The sequence below is a fragment of the Brassica napus genome, chromosome C6 (genome assembly GCF_020379485.1).
Source record: "Brassica napus cultivar Da-Ae chromosome C6, Da-Ae, whole genome shotgun sequence".
Lineage (NCBI taxonomy): Eukaryota > Viridiplantae > Streptophyta > Magnoliopsida > Brassicales > Brassicaceae > Brassica > Brassica napus.
Genome location: NC_063449.1, coordinates 36,847,844 through 36,864,966, shown reverse-complemented (window position 1 = coordinate 36,864,966; position 17,123 = coordinate 36,847,844). Strand labels below are relative to the sequence as shown.

The 17,123-nt window shown below is 37.1% G+C and overlaps 1 long non-coding RNA gene across 1 annotated transcript; it reads right to left on the bottom strand.

The window, feature by feature from the left end:
- Window positions 1-13,683: 13,683 nt before the first annotated feature.
- Window positions 13,684-16,425, bottom strand: LOC111201908. Its single transcript, XR_002654842.2, has 4 exons — window positions 15,704-16,425; window positions 15,516-15,598; window positions 15,341-15,410; window positions 13,684-13,940 (listed from the first exon to the last, which is right to left on the bottom strand). It is a non-coding gene; the product is annotated as an uncharacterized LOC111201908 (long non-coding RNA).
- Window positions 16,426-17,123: the final 698 nt, after the last annotated feature.

The following is a 17,123-nucleotide window of genomic DNA, read 5'->3' as shown; positions in this document are numbered from 1 at the left end:
TTAGGGGTTATGTTTAGGGTCTAGACGACTAACATGTAAGTCGTCTGGGAAGTCTTCTAACTCCCGCTAAAAATATTTTAGTTTTCTGCTAAAAATAGTTTAGTTTCCTGCTAAAAATATTTTAGTTTCCTGCTAAAAATATTGAAGTCTTTTGGGCGACGTACAAGTCAGCCGTCTAGTAAGTCTTCTGATCGAAAATATTTAACCTTATTGGAATTTTTGTCTCCATATATAAATTTTTTTTTACACATTCTCTCTCTTCCTCTCAAATGGCTGCAACAAAAATGGTATGTTCCTCGTTCTAAAACTCTACAACCTCTCTGTAATCTCTTTGAACTTATAAACGCCAAACTTTATATCAATTTATTGTTTTTGCCTCATGTCTTTCTCACTAGTTTATCTTGTTTTGCAGGTTTTTCATCACATGGTTCCCATCTTCCACTCATTTTAATGTAGATTTATTAATTTTAGATATGTATTTTTGTGTGTTCTATAAAGGTAGATCTATCTAATATTCCACTCATTTTTTCTGTTTTTAAGTCATTTGAACGTTTTTCGAGATGCAGGTTTTTCATATCTGGATTTGGATATGCAGGTTTTTCAGTTCTGGAAGACTTCTGGACTAGAAGACTTCCAGACGACTTCCAGGAAGTCTTCTAACGGAGTCTTCTCCCATGTCCTCCTTTCATAATAGATCTGAGCGTTTTGGTAAGTTCTTATGTTGATTTTTCTTCATTTAGTAACCTCCTCTTGCATAAAATTCATACTTATTTCCAAACTAAAACTCTTCAAACCCACTCTAATCTCTTTGACTTGAAAACACTAAACTTTATATGAATTTTTCGTTTTTGTCTCATGTCTTTCTCACTAATCTATCTTTTTGTTGCAGGTTTTAATCAGATGGTTCTCATCTTCCACTTGGATATGTAGTTTGTGTGTTCTATAAAAGTATGTCTATCTAATTTTCCACTTATTTTCTCTGTTTTAAAGCCATTTGAACGTTTTTTTGATATGATATGCATGTTTTACACATCTGGGTTTGATATACATGTTTTTCAGATCTGAATCAGACTTTGGAAGACCTATGGAAAGTCTTCTCGGGAGTCTTCTAAAATATAATGCGCTAGGAGACTTCCAGGAAGTCTTCCAGACGACTTCAAAGAAGTCTTCCAGGAAGTCTTCCAGACGACTTCAACGAAGTCTTCCACACGACTTCCAGGAAGTCTTCTGACGGGGTCTTCTTCCATATCAAGTGGAGTCTAAGCTTGTCTTTGTAGAGGAATGATCTATAATGGTTTTGTTTGTGGTATGTTTTGTGATTTGCATGTGTACTCGTTTAGTTGTGATTTTTTGTAAATTTGAAGAGATATTAATGAAAAAAATTGGTCAATATGTTCATTTCCACGACATTATCTTGCCAAAATTACTTGACATAATTGAAGTTATTGATACAACTTCAATAGCAAAACACAATAACATAAAAAAATTAATCAAATTTATTACAACTAAGGGAGAAAAAATCTCAAGAAAACTTAGTCAAATTCACAAAAGATAAAACATTACATAAGTTCAAAGTTAAAACACTTTCATTAGATACATAAGGTAAAAAAGTATTTCTTATGATCTGAGAAGACAAATTAAACCATGTTACATGATATTCTTGAAGTTACTTAACACTTTTGAAAACTAAATAAACATATCTTAAACTTACTTAACAAATTTACAAAAACTAACGTAGAAAACTTCCACAGAAGTCTTCTCAATTAGCTAGAAACTTTACTAAGCATGAATGTTGGTAACCTTATAAATATCACCAATTAAGTTATAAATTTCATTCAGTAGCCCCAATATTGACTAATATACATGAATTAACAAAAAAAAAATTAAAAAGTCTTTATAGTTTTAGAGAAAATGAAAGTTTATTAAACATTGACGCAGACGACTTCCACGGAGGTCGTCTGGTAGACTTCTAGAAATTTGTCCATTTAGGTTAGTTTTGCAAATGATTTTTAACCTAGACGACTTACATGGAAGTCGTCCATCTTTGTTTGTTAAAAAAATTACTAGGGAAAGTAGGTTAGTTTTGCATTTACCCGGATTGTGTCAGAATTTTGATTTTTCCTGGACAACTTACATGTAAGTCGTGCAGTAGAAAATTAAAAAATTAATATTTTTTTATACCTAGACGAAGTCGTCCAAGATAAGCAAGGTTTGACCAGATTCTCGGAATAAAATCATGGACGACTTTCGTAGAAGTCGTTTGATGGACGATTTCCTTGTAAGTCGTCTAGACAAAAATAATTTTTTTGTTTTATTTTTCAATTGCAAAACTAACCTGAGACGACTTACATCGTCTAGGTATAACAAAATATTGATTTTTTAATTTTCTACTGGACGACTTACATGTAAGTCGTCTAGGAAAAGTTAAATTTCTGACACAATTCGGTCAAATGCAAAACTAACCCGTTTACCTTAGACGACTTACATGGAAGTCATCTCGATTTTTTTTTAACAAACAAAGATGGACGACTTCCATGTAAGTCGTCTAGAAAAACACATTGAAAAGTCAATTGCAAAATTAACCTTTGCATTGACAAGAAGACTTCCATGTAAGTCGTCTACAGCTGGACGACTTTCCCGGAAGTCGTCTGGAAGAACAGATCTGGAAAAAAAACTAATTTCATGGTTTCAACCGGTGAGATAACTTGTTTAGCACACAAAAGTCTTCTCCAAACACCAAGAATCTCTAACAAAAGTGAACCACCAAGAATCGTAAGTTTAAATGGCTCTATGAACCATAAAATTTTTAGAATCAAAATCTTGGATTTTTTTGGGATGAATGTGGAGAGAAAGTAAAGAGATGTTGTTTTTGGTTCATAAGAATTGATAAAGAAAGAGTGTAAATCGATTTTTAGGTGCATTAAGAGCTTTAAATTGGTTGTTCATGATGGTTGGTGTATTGATGGCAATGGCAATATTGTGAATAACTGAGAAAGATGACGGTGATAGAGTAAAATAAGCATTTTCAAAAAAAAGAAATGTGATGGCATTTTCATGAATATTCTAAACTTTAGGGGTGAAAGAGGCAAGTCAAAATTCTAAAAAAACATGGGTTAGTTTTGTGTTTGACTTCAAGTTTTGAGTCATATTTGCAAAAAGCCCATAATTTTTTGTAAAGGTACCGGTCCAATACTACTCAATTTGGTAAAGTGTTATTGATTCATGTTAAATAGGTAGTCCCTTTGATAAAATGTAACAATCCATATTAACATCTATTTTTTTTTTCGCATCAAGAGTTTATTTAATAAAAGCCCAAAGGCCCAACATGCTTACAAGGCCCAACAAGCTAAAGACCAGCTAAGAAAAACACAAAAACCTCAAGCCCAAGACAGAACCCTAAGCCCAAGAGAGAAAGAGATGTCGGCCGCATTCCATCGCGAACCGCAGCATCACCTCCGCCTCGACTACCACCGGAGAACCACCCACCGATTCACCGAGCCACACCACCCACCGATTCACCGAGCCACACCGGAACTCATAAACTCCACACCGTCTTCACCGCGACCGCCAACCTCCCAAGTGCGTATAATCTCGGAGAGAATCAATCGTAAACGAGATCTCATCCGCCATAGTTCAACACAGACACCAAGGAGAAGGCTTCGCTCAAACATCACCCTTTCCACCGGAGAGCTTCCATCGTCCTCCGACGAGATCTCATCCAACAAACCCGAACCAGATTCACTTAACTAATAAACCACACAAAAACAATTGAAAGAAACAGAACCAAACCCTAGAACGGTACTAAGGGGCCAGAAGCCGGCAACGCAAGGCACAAGACACCTTTACCCCCCCCCCCCCCCCCCCCCCCCCCCGGAGTCAAAACCGGCAACAGTGGAACTGTAGAAGCCTCCACGTTCCAGAAGCTTAGCCGGCGCCACAGAGCTGAAAAAGCCTCCACAATCCAGGATCTTTATCGGCTATGCTAGAGCTATGGGATTCTCTACATCCCGGACCAAAACGACGCTGAACTGGAGATCTGATTATCCTACATCCTCGCCGTGAATCCAGAGGAAGAAGAGTTGCAGAGGGCCGAGCTCTTCCCGGAGCAAAACCCTAACCCAGATCCGCCAGCATGTCGGAGAGAAACGATAGATCGGAGCAACCACTCGAAGACTTGAGCGAAATGAAAAGGAAGGGAGCCATCGGCGCCGGTACGCGCTCGGACGCGCCACCGGACGTCGGGGCTCCCTTACACGCGACTCCAAAAGACTACTTTGATTAAACAGCGAAAAAGAAGGCTGTTTTTATTGATGCTGTTAAGATTTGAGAGAAGGTTTGTGAGAATGTGTTGTGTATTTCTTATTTCTTACACCACTATATATAGTGGTTCATACAAGGTGGAGTCAAAAGGAGAATTGATTACAAAGATACTCTACATAATGACATGGTCAAACTCATAAAGACTAAGGTTGAATGGGTCTTCCATGTGGCTGGATGTAAACCTCCAATGGACTCTAGTCTTGAACTTGTATGGTCTAGGTTATGGACCATCCACTTCATGAATCATAACACTCCCCCTTGGATGCCATAACCATATAGGACTTGTAACATGCTAATATTGCCTCATTAAAACCTCTCCCGGAAAACCCAAAACCCAATGTGGTAAAAGGGAAACCAGAGAAAGGAAAAAGAGTACAACACACATTACTCCCCCTGATTTGGACATCACCGAAGGTCCTTGAGTCTTCGCATGCCAATCTGCTGCGTGAGCTTCCTGAATGTGCTGGTGGGCAATGACTTGGTGAAGAGGTCGGCTGAGTTCTCACTAGACCGGATCTGAAGGACGTTGACCTCTCCAGCTTTCTGCAACTCATGAGTAAAAAAGAACTTGGGTAGAATATGTTTGGTTCGGTCACTTTTGATATACCCGTCTTTGAGTTGAGCAATGCAAGCAGCATTATCTTCATATATGATGGTCGGACCATTGTCCTTGACCATTCCACTATCTGATCGGATGTGTTGGGTCATAGACCTCAACCATACACACTCACGACTTGCCTCATGCATGGCAAGAATTTCTGAGTGATTAGATGAAGTGGCTGTTATAGTTTGTTTCATGGAACGCCATGATATAGCAGTACCACCATGAGTGAACAAATAACTAGTTTGGGACCAACCATGGTGTGGATCAGATAAGTAGCCTGCATCTGCAAAGCCTACCAAACCATCTTTTGTTTCATTGGTATAAAATAGACCCAAATCCTTAGTTCCTTGTAGGTAACGTAGGATATGTTTAATTTCGTTCCAGTGCCTTTGGGTCGGACAAGAACTAAATCTTGATAGGAGGTTTACGGCAAAACATATATATGGTCTAGTGTGGCTAGCCAAATACATTAATGCTCTTATGGCACTGAGGTATGGCACTTCTGGACCCAGGACATCCTCATCGTCCTTCTTAGGACCGAATGGGTCCATGTCCAAATCAAGGGACCTCACGACCATTGGGCTGGTCAATGGGTGAGCCTGGTCCATATAAAATCTCTTGAGTACTTTTTCAGTATATGCCATTTGATGCACAAGGATTTCTCCTTTCATGTACTCAAGTTGCAACCCCAAACAGACTTTGGTTTTACCTAAGTCTTTCATTTCAAACTCTTTCTTGAGATATTCAACTGTTTGGGCGATTTCCCCAGAGGTTCCAATGATGTTCAAATCATCAACATACACTGCTATGATAACAAATCCATTGTTTGCAAACTTCTTTATAACGATACATGGACTGATAGGTCGTTCTTATAGCCTACTTTGGCAAGGTATTCGCTTAAACGATTATACCACATTCGACCACTTTGCTTAAGTCCATATAAGGATTTGTTCAGCCTTATGCACTGTTCTTCTCGAGAACCTTTGTTAGCTTTAAGCTCAATACCCTCTGGTAATCTCATATATTTCATTATCCAGTGGACAATAAAGGTATGCGGTTACAACATCCATCAACCGCATATCCAAATTTTCTTTGATGGCCAGACTTATTAAAAAGCGAAATGTAGTTACATCCACCACAGGGGAGTGTGTCTCCTCATAATCGATGCCTGGTATTTGTGAGAACCCTTGTGCTACAAGCCGTGCTTTGTATCTTACAGTTTCAACATGTTCATTTCTCTTCCTCACAAATACCCACTTATATCCCACTGGATTAATGTTAGAAGGCGTCAGGATAATCGATCCAAAGACATTCCTTTTCTTTAATGATTCTAACTCCACGTTTATGACTTCTTTCCATTTGAGCCAATCAGATCTTTGAGTGCACTCTAGAATAGACGTGGATTCATGATCCTCATTTAAGTCCATCATATCAAGGGCTACTTTATAAGCAAATATATAATCGATGTCGACATCTTTTCGGTTCCATCTTGTCCCAGACATAAGATAATTAATTGAGATCTCATCATTAGCACCTTCAGTACCATAAGGCTCGGCGTCCCGAGTCTCATTGGTTGGTACCTTAGGCATGGCCATTTCGGCCTTGTCTGGACAATCTATTACCTCAGTTTCTTTTGCACCTTTCTTTAATTTCCGAGGTCCTTTATCTTTGGAACCAATTGGTCTACCACGTTTGAGACGTGCTTTGGACTCTGTAGCCACTTGATTGTGTCCATCATGGACATCAATACTTATTGGTGCATTACAAGCTGGTATATAGGACTTAGTCACTCTTTTTGGGTCAGCAAAGGAATCAGGCAATTGATTAGCTAGCTTTTGCAAATGAATTATTTTCTGGACCTCTAAATCACATGATTGAGTCCGAGGATTTTGCCATGATAGGGATGTTTGATTCCATTTTATTGCTTTGCCCAGCTTGTTATTCTCTCTCCCTAATGTTGGGTATACCGATTCATCAAAATGACAATCTGCATATCTGGCCTTAAACAAATCTCCTGTTGTTGGCTCAAGATATTTAATAATGGTGGGAGAGTCAAAAAACATATATTCTCATCCTCATTTGAGGTCCCATTTTTGTTCTCTGTGGTGGTGCAATAGGAACATACACAGAACATCTAAATGTTTTGATATGGGACACGTCTGGCTCATGACCCGAGAGTAATTGGGATGGAGAATATTTGTGTTCACTAGATGGCCTTATGCGTATCAATTCAGCAGCATGTAATACCGCATGTCCCCAAGCTGATACTGGAAGCTTCGACCTCATGAGTAATGGTCGAGCTATGAGTTGGATTCTTTTAATGAAGGATTCGGTCAATCCATTCTGTGTATGTACATGTGCCACAGAGTGTTCCACACTTACCCCCATGGACATACAGTAATCATTAAAAGCTTGGGAATTGAATTCATTAGCATTTGTCAAGACGAATAGTTTTAAGTGGAAAATCTGGAAAGTAGGCTCTCAGTCTTATGATCTGGGCCAGTAATCTAGCAAATGCCAGGTTTCTAGTGGATAATAAACAAACATGCGACCATCTGGTCGATGCATCAATGAGGACCATAAAATATCAAAATGTCTCACAAGGTGGTTGTATTGGTCCACATATATCGCCTTGAATCCTTTCCAGAAAGTTTAATGTTTCCTTAATCACCTTTACAGGTGATGGCCTTATTATTAATTTCCCTGGTGAGCATGGAACACATCGGAAGCTCTTAGGGAGAATTTTCTTATCTTTCAAGGAATGGCTAGTTGAGTTCAAGAGTATTTTACGCATCATAACCGAACCAGGATGGCCGAGCCTGTCGTGCCATTGGTTAAAGGCTTCTCTGAACTCTTTAGTCATTGTGACACTAACCTCGAAGTTTATATGGGCACAATAAAGGCCCATAGATATAGCAGGGATAGTCTCTAGGACTTTCTTATTGCTTTGGGCATTTTCATAAATCAAAAGGAATTCTTTCTTTCACTCGCCCTTAGTTTCAACATGTAGACCATTCATACGAATGTCTTTGAAACTTAACAAATTTCTTTTTGATTTAGGAGAATATAATGCATCAGAAATTTCTAGATGCGTGCCATTAGGCATCATTAAGTGGGTCTGGCCATGGCCTTCAATAAGACTGGCTGTGCCTGCTATAGTATTGATATTGGCACTTATTAGGGTGAGGTTAACAAAATATCTTTTGTCTTTTAATATAGTGTGGCTTGATTCACTATCCACCACTAGCATGTTCTTGTCTTCTTTCATTTCTGAAAAATAGACAAGGATCATCATCTTAGACATTTCTTAAGTATAAGAATGTTTTATTTGGCTTTGTTTAAATGTTCTTAGGAAGTTTAACTGGATATATAAAATCAAATTTATTTCATAGATAGACTTTATTTCAAAGTAGTAGAACAAAAACATAAAGCCAAAGGGAAATGCAAAGACAAAAGCAACATGATGTCGAAATCTTAATTGGCCTCTTTAAGGATATCTGAAGTCTCAAATTCAGTCTGATCATCATTGTCATGGGCTTGAACATACTCATGGTCGAGATCATTATCATCATCATGATGGACCCAATGGGCCACAGGGTTCTTTCCCTTTATGCTCTCCTGGTAGAGTTTAACAAGATGACTGAGAGTTTTGCATCGGTTGGCCCAATGATTGGTCATCCCACACCGATGGCAAGAAGATTTGGTCGAGCCATGGGTTTTGAAGTCGGACTTATACCCACGGCTAGGTTGATACCCTAGGCCATTACCTCGGCCATATCCTCGGCCTCGGCTACGACCAAGGTGTTCACGTGGTTGAAACCCACGGTCACGTGGTTGAAACCAATGTTCACGTGGTTGAAACCCACAGTTACGACCTTGCCATCTTCCACGGCCTCTCATACGGCCATGGTTTGACTCTTTCTTTGGAGACTCATCTTTTGGCTCTATGGCCGCATGTGCCTCAGGTAATGCCTTAGCACCAAGAGGCCTCATCACACTATTCCTCATGAGTAACTCATTGTTTTGCTCAGCCAGCAACAAACAAGAGATCAAATTTGCATAGGTGGAGAAACCCTTTTCTCGGTATTATTGCTGAAGTAAAACATTGCTTGTGTGGAATGTAGAGAATGTCTTCTCTAACATGTCAGCATCAGTGATAGTCGCTCCACACAGTTTCAACTTTGAGACTATCTTGAATAGAGCCCAGTTATACTCATCCACAGACTTAAAGTCTTGGATCCTTAGGTTCCTCCAATCATATAGGGCCTTTGGTAAGAGCACTGTCCTCTGGTGATCATATCTTGATTTCAGTTCTGTCCAAAGTTCCAGAGGATTCTCAACAGTGAGGTATTGGTCTTTGAGACTTTCAGCAAGGTGATGGCGTATGATTAAGATCGCGCTGTATCTATCCTTCTCAGATGACTCATTGCCATCAGTGATACAAGCACCAAGGTTTTTGGATTTCAAGATGATCTTGGTGTCAAGTGCCTATTAAAGGTAATTGTCTCCGGAGAGATTGAGGGTAACATACTCAAGATTGTTGATTTTCGACATCCGAATCAAATAATCCATAAAGGGATAAGGATTCATAATAAGATGATCAATGGGGTTTTTGAATGTATGAAATGTTTTTATATTTTTCAATCATCACTAATAAAATTAAATCATAAAAATCGATTTCAAGGTTGGTTTTAATAATAACTATGTGATCAAATGATAACTTTATAATCAAATGTTTTCAAAACAAGTATTTAAAATTTATTATATGATATACTAATTTTAAAAACTTGATTATAGTTTATAATATTTGAAATAAATATTTACTTTAGTCAAAGATTTTCATTTAAACAATAATAAAAGTTTTTCAAAAAAAAATTTCAGTTTTCAAAATCAGACATCAATGGTCAAAGATTTTCATTTAAACAATCATAAAAGTTTTTCAAAAAAAATTTCAGTTTTCAAAATCAGACATCAATGGTCAAAGATTTTCATTTATGGGTTTTAATATTTCATTTATTCTGATTTTGACTGATCACAAATGATCAAAAACGATTTTGGCTTTAGGGTGATCATGATTGTTTTATTTATTTATTATTATTATTTTTAGTTTTTTTTTGAATTTTGGATATTGGATTTTGCTGGTTGTGAAACCAAGCAAGAGAAAAAGTTTGATGTGTGTAATGGCCGATTTTATTTGGCAAACATCACATCAGTTTGGATTGAGGATTTTGATGGGGTTTTTTATTAGGCCAGATTATACATTCATGATTTCACATCTGGTAATTAGGTCAATCAAAGGATTGAATCATGGGTTTTTTTTTTTTTTTTTAAATCTTTCATCAAATCCGGAAACATGGATGACAAAAGGAGAGAGGAGCAGCCGATTTTATGAATGGCTTTTAGCTAAGGGGATTTGCAATCTTTCAATAATTTTGTTTATGATTCAAAAGGTTCTTAGAATCATGATTCATATAGATCATGGATTCAAGATTAATATTTGAGATGATTTTAGATCTACAGATTTTTATCTTTTATAATATCTATAGATTTCTATTGTTTTATAAGTTTTAGGATTCATATAAAATTCAGATTTATATAGATCTTTATAATCAAAATTCAGATATGTGGTGTTCTTAGATTTTAGGGTTAGATTATTTTACTTTTTCACCACAAGGATTCTGAATGGACCACCTTAAGAGAGAGAGGAAGATGATCCGCGGATAGTGGAGAGAGGTGGAGAAGTGGCCGGCGTGGGGCTGGCCGGAGGAGAGGAGGTCGCCGGCGGAGAGCTTGCTCAGGTGGAGAGAGCTTCGTGCTGATAACGTGTTAAGATTTGAGAGAAGGTTTGTGAGAATGTGTTGTGTATTTCTTATTGTTTACACCACTATATATAGTGGTTCATACAAGGTGGAGTCAAATGGAGAATTGATTACAAAGATACTCTACATAATGACATGGTCAAACTCATAAAGACTAAGGTTGAATGGGTCTTCCATGTGGTTGGATGTAAACCTCCAATCGACTCTAATCTTGTATGGTCTATGTTATGGACCATCCACTTCATGATTCATATTAGATGCAAGATTTTTCAAAAAATAATTGATGTAATAAATATTATGGTTTAGAGCATAGGACGTGCTCTGTTAATCTGCATATGGACTGTACAAATCTGCAACCATTCTGAACCTGAGATTATTATCCCAATATTTATTTATTCCTCTGCCGACTGAACTTTATGGTCAAATAAGAAAACATCTACTTTAAGTTTAAAGTCTCACCTATTTTCTTTGTTTTTATATGACTTTATCTGAGTACCACCATGTGCTAAAATGAAGTCTCAGGCCGGGAATTTATTATCTGAGATTCGGATTTGATCCGAGATCCGCTCTGGATCCGCTCCGAAAATAGGATATCCGGGATGCCTGGATCCGATTCCGGATAGTAAAATTTTGGATCCGTCCAAACCGAATCCAGATCCAAATATTTTAATTTTAGGTCTGGATATCTGGATCCGAATCCGTATTTTTAAAACATTTTAAATTTTTAAATTTCAATAATTTTTATATTTGATATATTAATATCTATACATGAATTAATCTTATAATCTTATATTTTAGTTTTTACAATAGTATAGACATATATAAATATAGTTATACATATTTAATTTATCTATTATATTAAAAAATTAGTTTTAAAAAATTATTATTTTTAATTATTTTTACGTATCCTAATCCGGATATCCGCGGGTAATAGAATATCGAGACGGATATCCGAAATCCATATATCCGGAAACCACAAATCCGGATTCGGATATTAAATTCACGGATCCGACGGATTCGGATCTGGATCCGACTAATCCGGATCTGGATCTGGATACCCTAAATTTCCTGGATATTCGGATCTGTCCTAAACCTAGTCTCTATGCCCAATTAATTCAGAAAAGTTTATTTGTCTTGATTTTAAATTTTGTAGCATAAGTTATGAAGGGAGATACTAACTGGATTACAACGTGATGAATAATAATATTTTAGCGAAAACTCTAAGAGCATGTTCAAACCAAACACCCATTAAGGGTAGTTTAACTAATTTTTAATAGTAATTGTGGACTAAGAGAGTTAGTTAAGAGACGGTAACATTTAATGTGCTCCAATGCTAGTTTCTTAATTAAGGGTTCTTAGAAATAAAAAACTAATAAACTTTTTTTATAAAAAATTTTATTTCTTAAATAAAACATAGTAAAGATAACATTTTAAACATTGATTTTTAAATAAAAACATGAAACAAAGATTAGTATAATAAACGAGAATAATTTGAAAGAAGCATCACACCTCAGTTGTTGTCTTGATCATGTCCAAATTTTTGCCGTATATGTTCAACCAAATCATTTTTCAGTTGTTGATGCATTTGTCTATCACGAATTCTACTTCGAGCATCCATCATATTGGCGATATTTGTAGAGATATATGTAGAATACGTGAGATCGACATGTGAACTTTCGTTGTCTTCTGCTTCTTGGAACTCTGAAACGTCAAATTGAGTATATCCATCTCGTTTGTCTTCTACTATCATATTATGAAGTATGATACAAGCTCTCATAATCTTCCCAATTTTGACTTTATCCCAAAAAAATGTTAGATTTTTAACAATGGCAAAGCGAGCTTGCAGGACTCCAAAAGTACGCTTGACATCTTTTCGGACAGATTCTTGACGTTGAGCAAATAAAACTGCTTTCGGGCCTTGTGGTAATGGAATTGATTGGATAAAAGTTGCTCATTCCGGATAAATACCATCGGTGAGATAATAAGCCAAATGATGCTCTCTTCCATTGACAGAGTATGTGACTTGCGGAGCTTGACCATTTATTATGTCATCAAAAATAGGTGAACGATCAAGAACATTGATATCATTTAAGGTACCTGGAGGTTAAAAAACGCATGTCATATCCAGAGATCATATGAAGCAACTGCCTCTAAAACGATTGTTGGTTTACCAGTACCCCGAGAATATTGCCCTTTCCAAGCGGTGAGACAATTCTTCCACTCCCAATGCATACAATCGATGATTCCTATCATCCCGGAAAATCCACGATACTCACCAATATCAAGTAGACGTTGAAGATCAGCATGTGTTGGTCTTCTTAGGTACTCTTCACCGAATAAAGAAATTATTCCGCCCATAAAATTTTTCAAACATGACAGAGTAGTAGATGCACCGAGTCGAAGGTATTCGTCGACCGCATCAGCCGCATTACCATATGCCAAGACATTAATGGCTGTTGTACTCTTTTGATGTCGAGAGAGACTATGCATGCCGAGAGCATCTCTCTTTTGTTGAAAGAATTGAACTTCATTGGAGAGTCGATTAACAATACGCATGAACAATCGCTTGTTCATTCGAAAGCGTCGTCGGAATAGATTTTGAGGATATGTTGGGGTTTCGCTGAAATAATCATTCCATAAACGCACATCACCTTCTTCACGATTCCTTTCGATATAAATTCTTTTTTTCTTTTTTTTTGCTGTCTTTTTCTTGATCACCATAATCAATGGAAAAATTCTCGAACGTTTGATTAAAATGTTGATCAAAATGTTGATCAAAATATTGATCAAAAGTATCATCAGTTGATCCATTAAATGTGTTATGAGAAGAAGATGCCAATTTTGATAATTGTTTTGGTGAGAATGAGAGAATACGAGTTGGTTTATTTTTTTTTTGGAAGTGAGAATGAGATAATATGAGTTGGTTTATTTTTTTGTGAATAAAACTTCAACGCAACATTACTTAATATAGAGAACCAAAGTCTGATACAAGACCGTGACACAAGTACTACAACACAATACTCCAAGGCTGAGAGTTAAACTACAACCAACACAAAGTCTGATACAACACTCCTTGACACAAGCAACCAACACAAGACTGATACAAGATACCAAGACTCGTGACACAAGACTCCAAGACCATAGACACTCCGTGATACTTCCACTCCCAATGCTCCACTATTTCACACTGTCTTGACCTGAAACAGAGAGTTAAACTAATCATCAATACTCGAACAAGAAGCATTTCTAACAAGAACAAGAACATTAAACATTTCAAACAAGAACAAGAAGCATTTCTAACAAGAACAAGAAGCATTAAACATTTCTAACAAGAGAGTTAAACATTAAGCAAACAGAGAGTTAAACCACACTTACGCTAATTAAAATTTAAAATTCTTAAACTAATTAAACATTAATTCACTGATGAGCTTCTTGTTTAGGGGTTCTTCATAGTCGGCTAGAGGCTTTTTTTTTGCAATAAGAGAGTCAAGTAGATTCATCTTCGACAACCTTTCCTTGGCTGCCAAGTCCTGCTGTTTAATGGACCACATACTCTCAAACTCTTTCAGCGCTTTCTACTCTACCATAGTCTTCTTCCCACAGGCCTTTTCTGCCTTAACACCCGCGGGACGCTTTGGTTCAATAGCTTGGGAGCTTGATGAATCTGCACCATCACCAGCCTTCCTCTTCTTAGAGTTTCCCTCGTTGTTGTAGAATATTTCATGAGCTCTTTTCAGCACATCATTCTCATTGCAGCCGCTAGTTTTCTCTCTTGTAGCAGCTTCATACAATCCACAGAATTTGCAGACCAAGTCATTGATCTTGTGCCAGCGTTGCTTACAGTGACCAGGCTCTCTCTCTTCGGAGCCAGCAGCCTTCAGACTAGCGGCATAGTAGGCTGCAATTCTCGTCCAGAATGAGCCTGACCTTTGCTCGTTGCCAACAACTGGATCTTTGCTCGTGTTGAGCCACGAGATGATCAGCAGAACATCATCATTGGGTGTCCACTTCCTTCGTTCATGACGCTCACCAACATCATATGTGACTAGAGTAGGAACTTGAGATGAAGATAGTGAACTATCTTCATAGTTACCAAAGGAAATACTTTGTTGACTATTAAGTAATCCAACAAAGTTTGATGACTGCGTAAATGGATTGTAGCTAAAGGAAATACTTTGATCCATTTCCGAAGATCAAAGAAGAGAGAAGCTAAAAAAACAGAGGCGGCGAAGTGAGAAGAGAAGAACAAGAAGTTAATTGCATTCAAGAAAGAGGAGAATGAAACAGTTTAAAATAGAAGAAAGAGAATGATAAACGCATTGATCACAACCACCATCTATATCTATCAAACCGAGTTGACATATTCCTAACACATTCATCACACTACACCATCTATATCTATCAATTCATTAACAAAACAAAACCATAATCAAACACATTCGGGCAGATACTACACCATATCAAAACACACCATCAATTTATTACCTAAACACAACGCAAACCCAACACTAAGCAAAGCATTAATTATTGAGGATTCAATTCATTTCAAACAAGACAATGCTTTACTCTATTGGACAGAGCAAAGATAAATGTTTACCTCTATCAACAAGCGTACGCCTTTGGTCTGGCGAACCTGGATCATGCGTCTTCATCCATCCATCTCCCGACTCAAAGACAGAAAGAAATGAAAAAATAAATTAGCAAATGAAAGAACAATTAATTCATGGATAATTGGAAGACTCAATGACATAAAGAAATGGACAAAGTTTTACCGTTTCATACGCCTGAGCAACATACACCGTTTATTTTCGTCTCAGAGAGCCACCCCGAGTGTCTTGATCCATCCATGTTCCCACTAAAACACAGAAACAAATTAAAAAACAAATCAACAACCATAACAAAGATTAAGACATGCATAAGTGAAAGACGAAAAGACAGAATCAAATGAACAGATTTTTACCTTTTGATTCCCATGAACAACACTCGGCGGCGTTTATCTGCGTCTCCGAGAACCGCCAATAGACAGATCGTCGTTTTCCTTCGTTTCGAGAGAGACATTTCCGTATCGCCGAGGAGAGCCACTGAGTCAAAGAGGGGGAGAAATCGTCGTCATCCTTCGTCGAGCAGAGCCAGCGATAGAGACGTCGCCTTTTTCCTTCCTCGACGAGAGGAGACGTCACCGAAGAGTCGACGAGAAAAGAGACACCGACAGCAGAGGAATCGCCTTTCTCGTCATCGAGATGAGAGAAACCGAAAGAGAGAAAGAAAGAAGATGGAACGAAGCGCGTCTCCACCGTTGCCCAAACCAATAATTGTGTAACACATGCCCCTTAACATACGTATCTTCGCGCTCTTAATTTAGACGTGCCTTCGGGTTTTGTCTTTTTTCATTTCTTTTAGTCGCGTATTAAGCGCTAAATATGGGCTTAAGAGACCGCGTTGAACGTGCTCTAAGAGCAACACTATTGGTATGAAACTGCATGGATTTCTTAAAACATCGGAATATTAATATTTTAAACAAACTAAATTACCTAATTAAATTTTATTTTTTAAAGAAAAAATCAGTCTGTGGACAATAAACTAGATATGTGTATCTGACAGTATGATCTGCGAGATGCTCTCCCTCTTTCTCTCTCCTGCTTTTCTGTTTTTTATTATCTTTTATTTGTCTGATATTGGATTAGAATCCCCAAAAATCATGCTCTAAGATCATAATTAATGGGAGGGTTGTAAGGATGGAATTCTTAGCGAAATATAAGAAACCGTCTCTTAACTTTTAACTAAAAAAACTAAAAATCGGCTCTTAAAAAAGTTAAGAACCGGCTCTTAAATATTTATGAGCCGGTTTAAGAGCCGGTTCTTACCATTTTTAGTTAAAATTTAAGAGACGATTTTTTATATTTCGCTAATAATTCTACCCTAAGAACCCCGTTAATTATCCTCTAAGAATTAAGGTTCTAACAGATCCCTTGCAAAATTATTTATTGCAGCGACTTTGTTTTTCACAAGAATTTATGCAGCGACTTGCGTATATGCAATAGATGGTTGGGTAATTAGTGTAAATCAAAGCCTTGAATGGTGATTAAGGAAATGAGGAAAACATTAAATTATGTTTTTCTTAACAAAGGCTATGTTAAACTATAAAGATTCAGAATCGAGTAGTGAAACCAAACATTCTATCAGTGTATACATCATTCTTCATTATTTATAAAGAATATTTTTTTTCTTTTCCATTCTTTCTTATTTCGTTTCTTTGTGGAGAAAAATATAACAAAATTATTATTCACCAAATTTAGGAAAGAAAAGAACAATAATTCCCATTCATTTTTATTATTTTGTTATTCTTCATTTTTTTTCCTTATTCGTTTTCCCTTCTATTA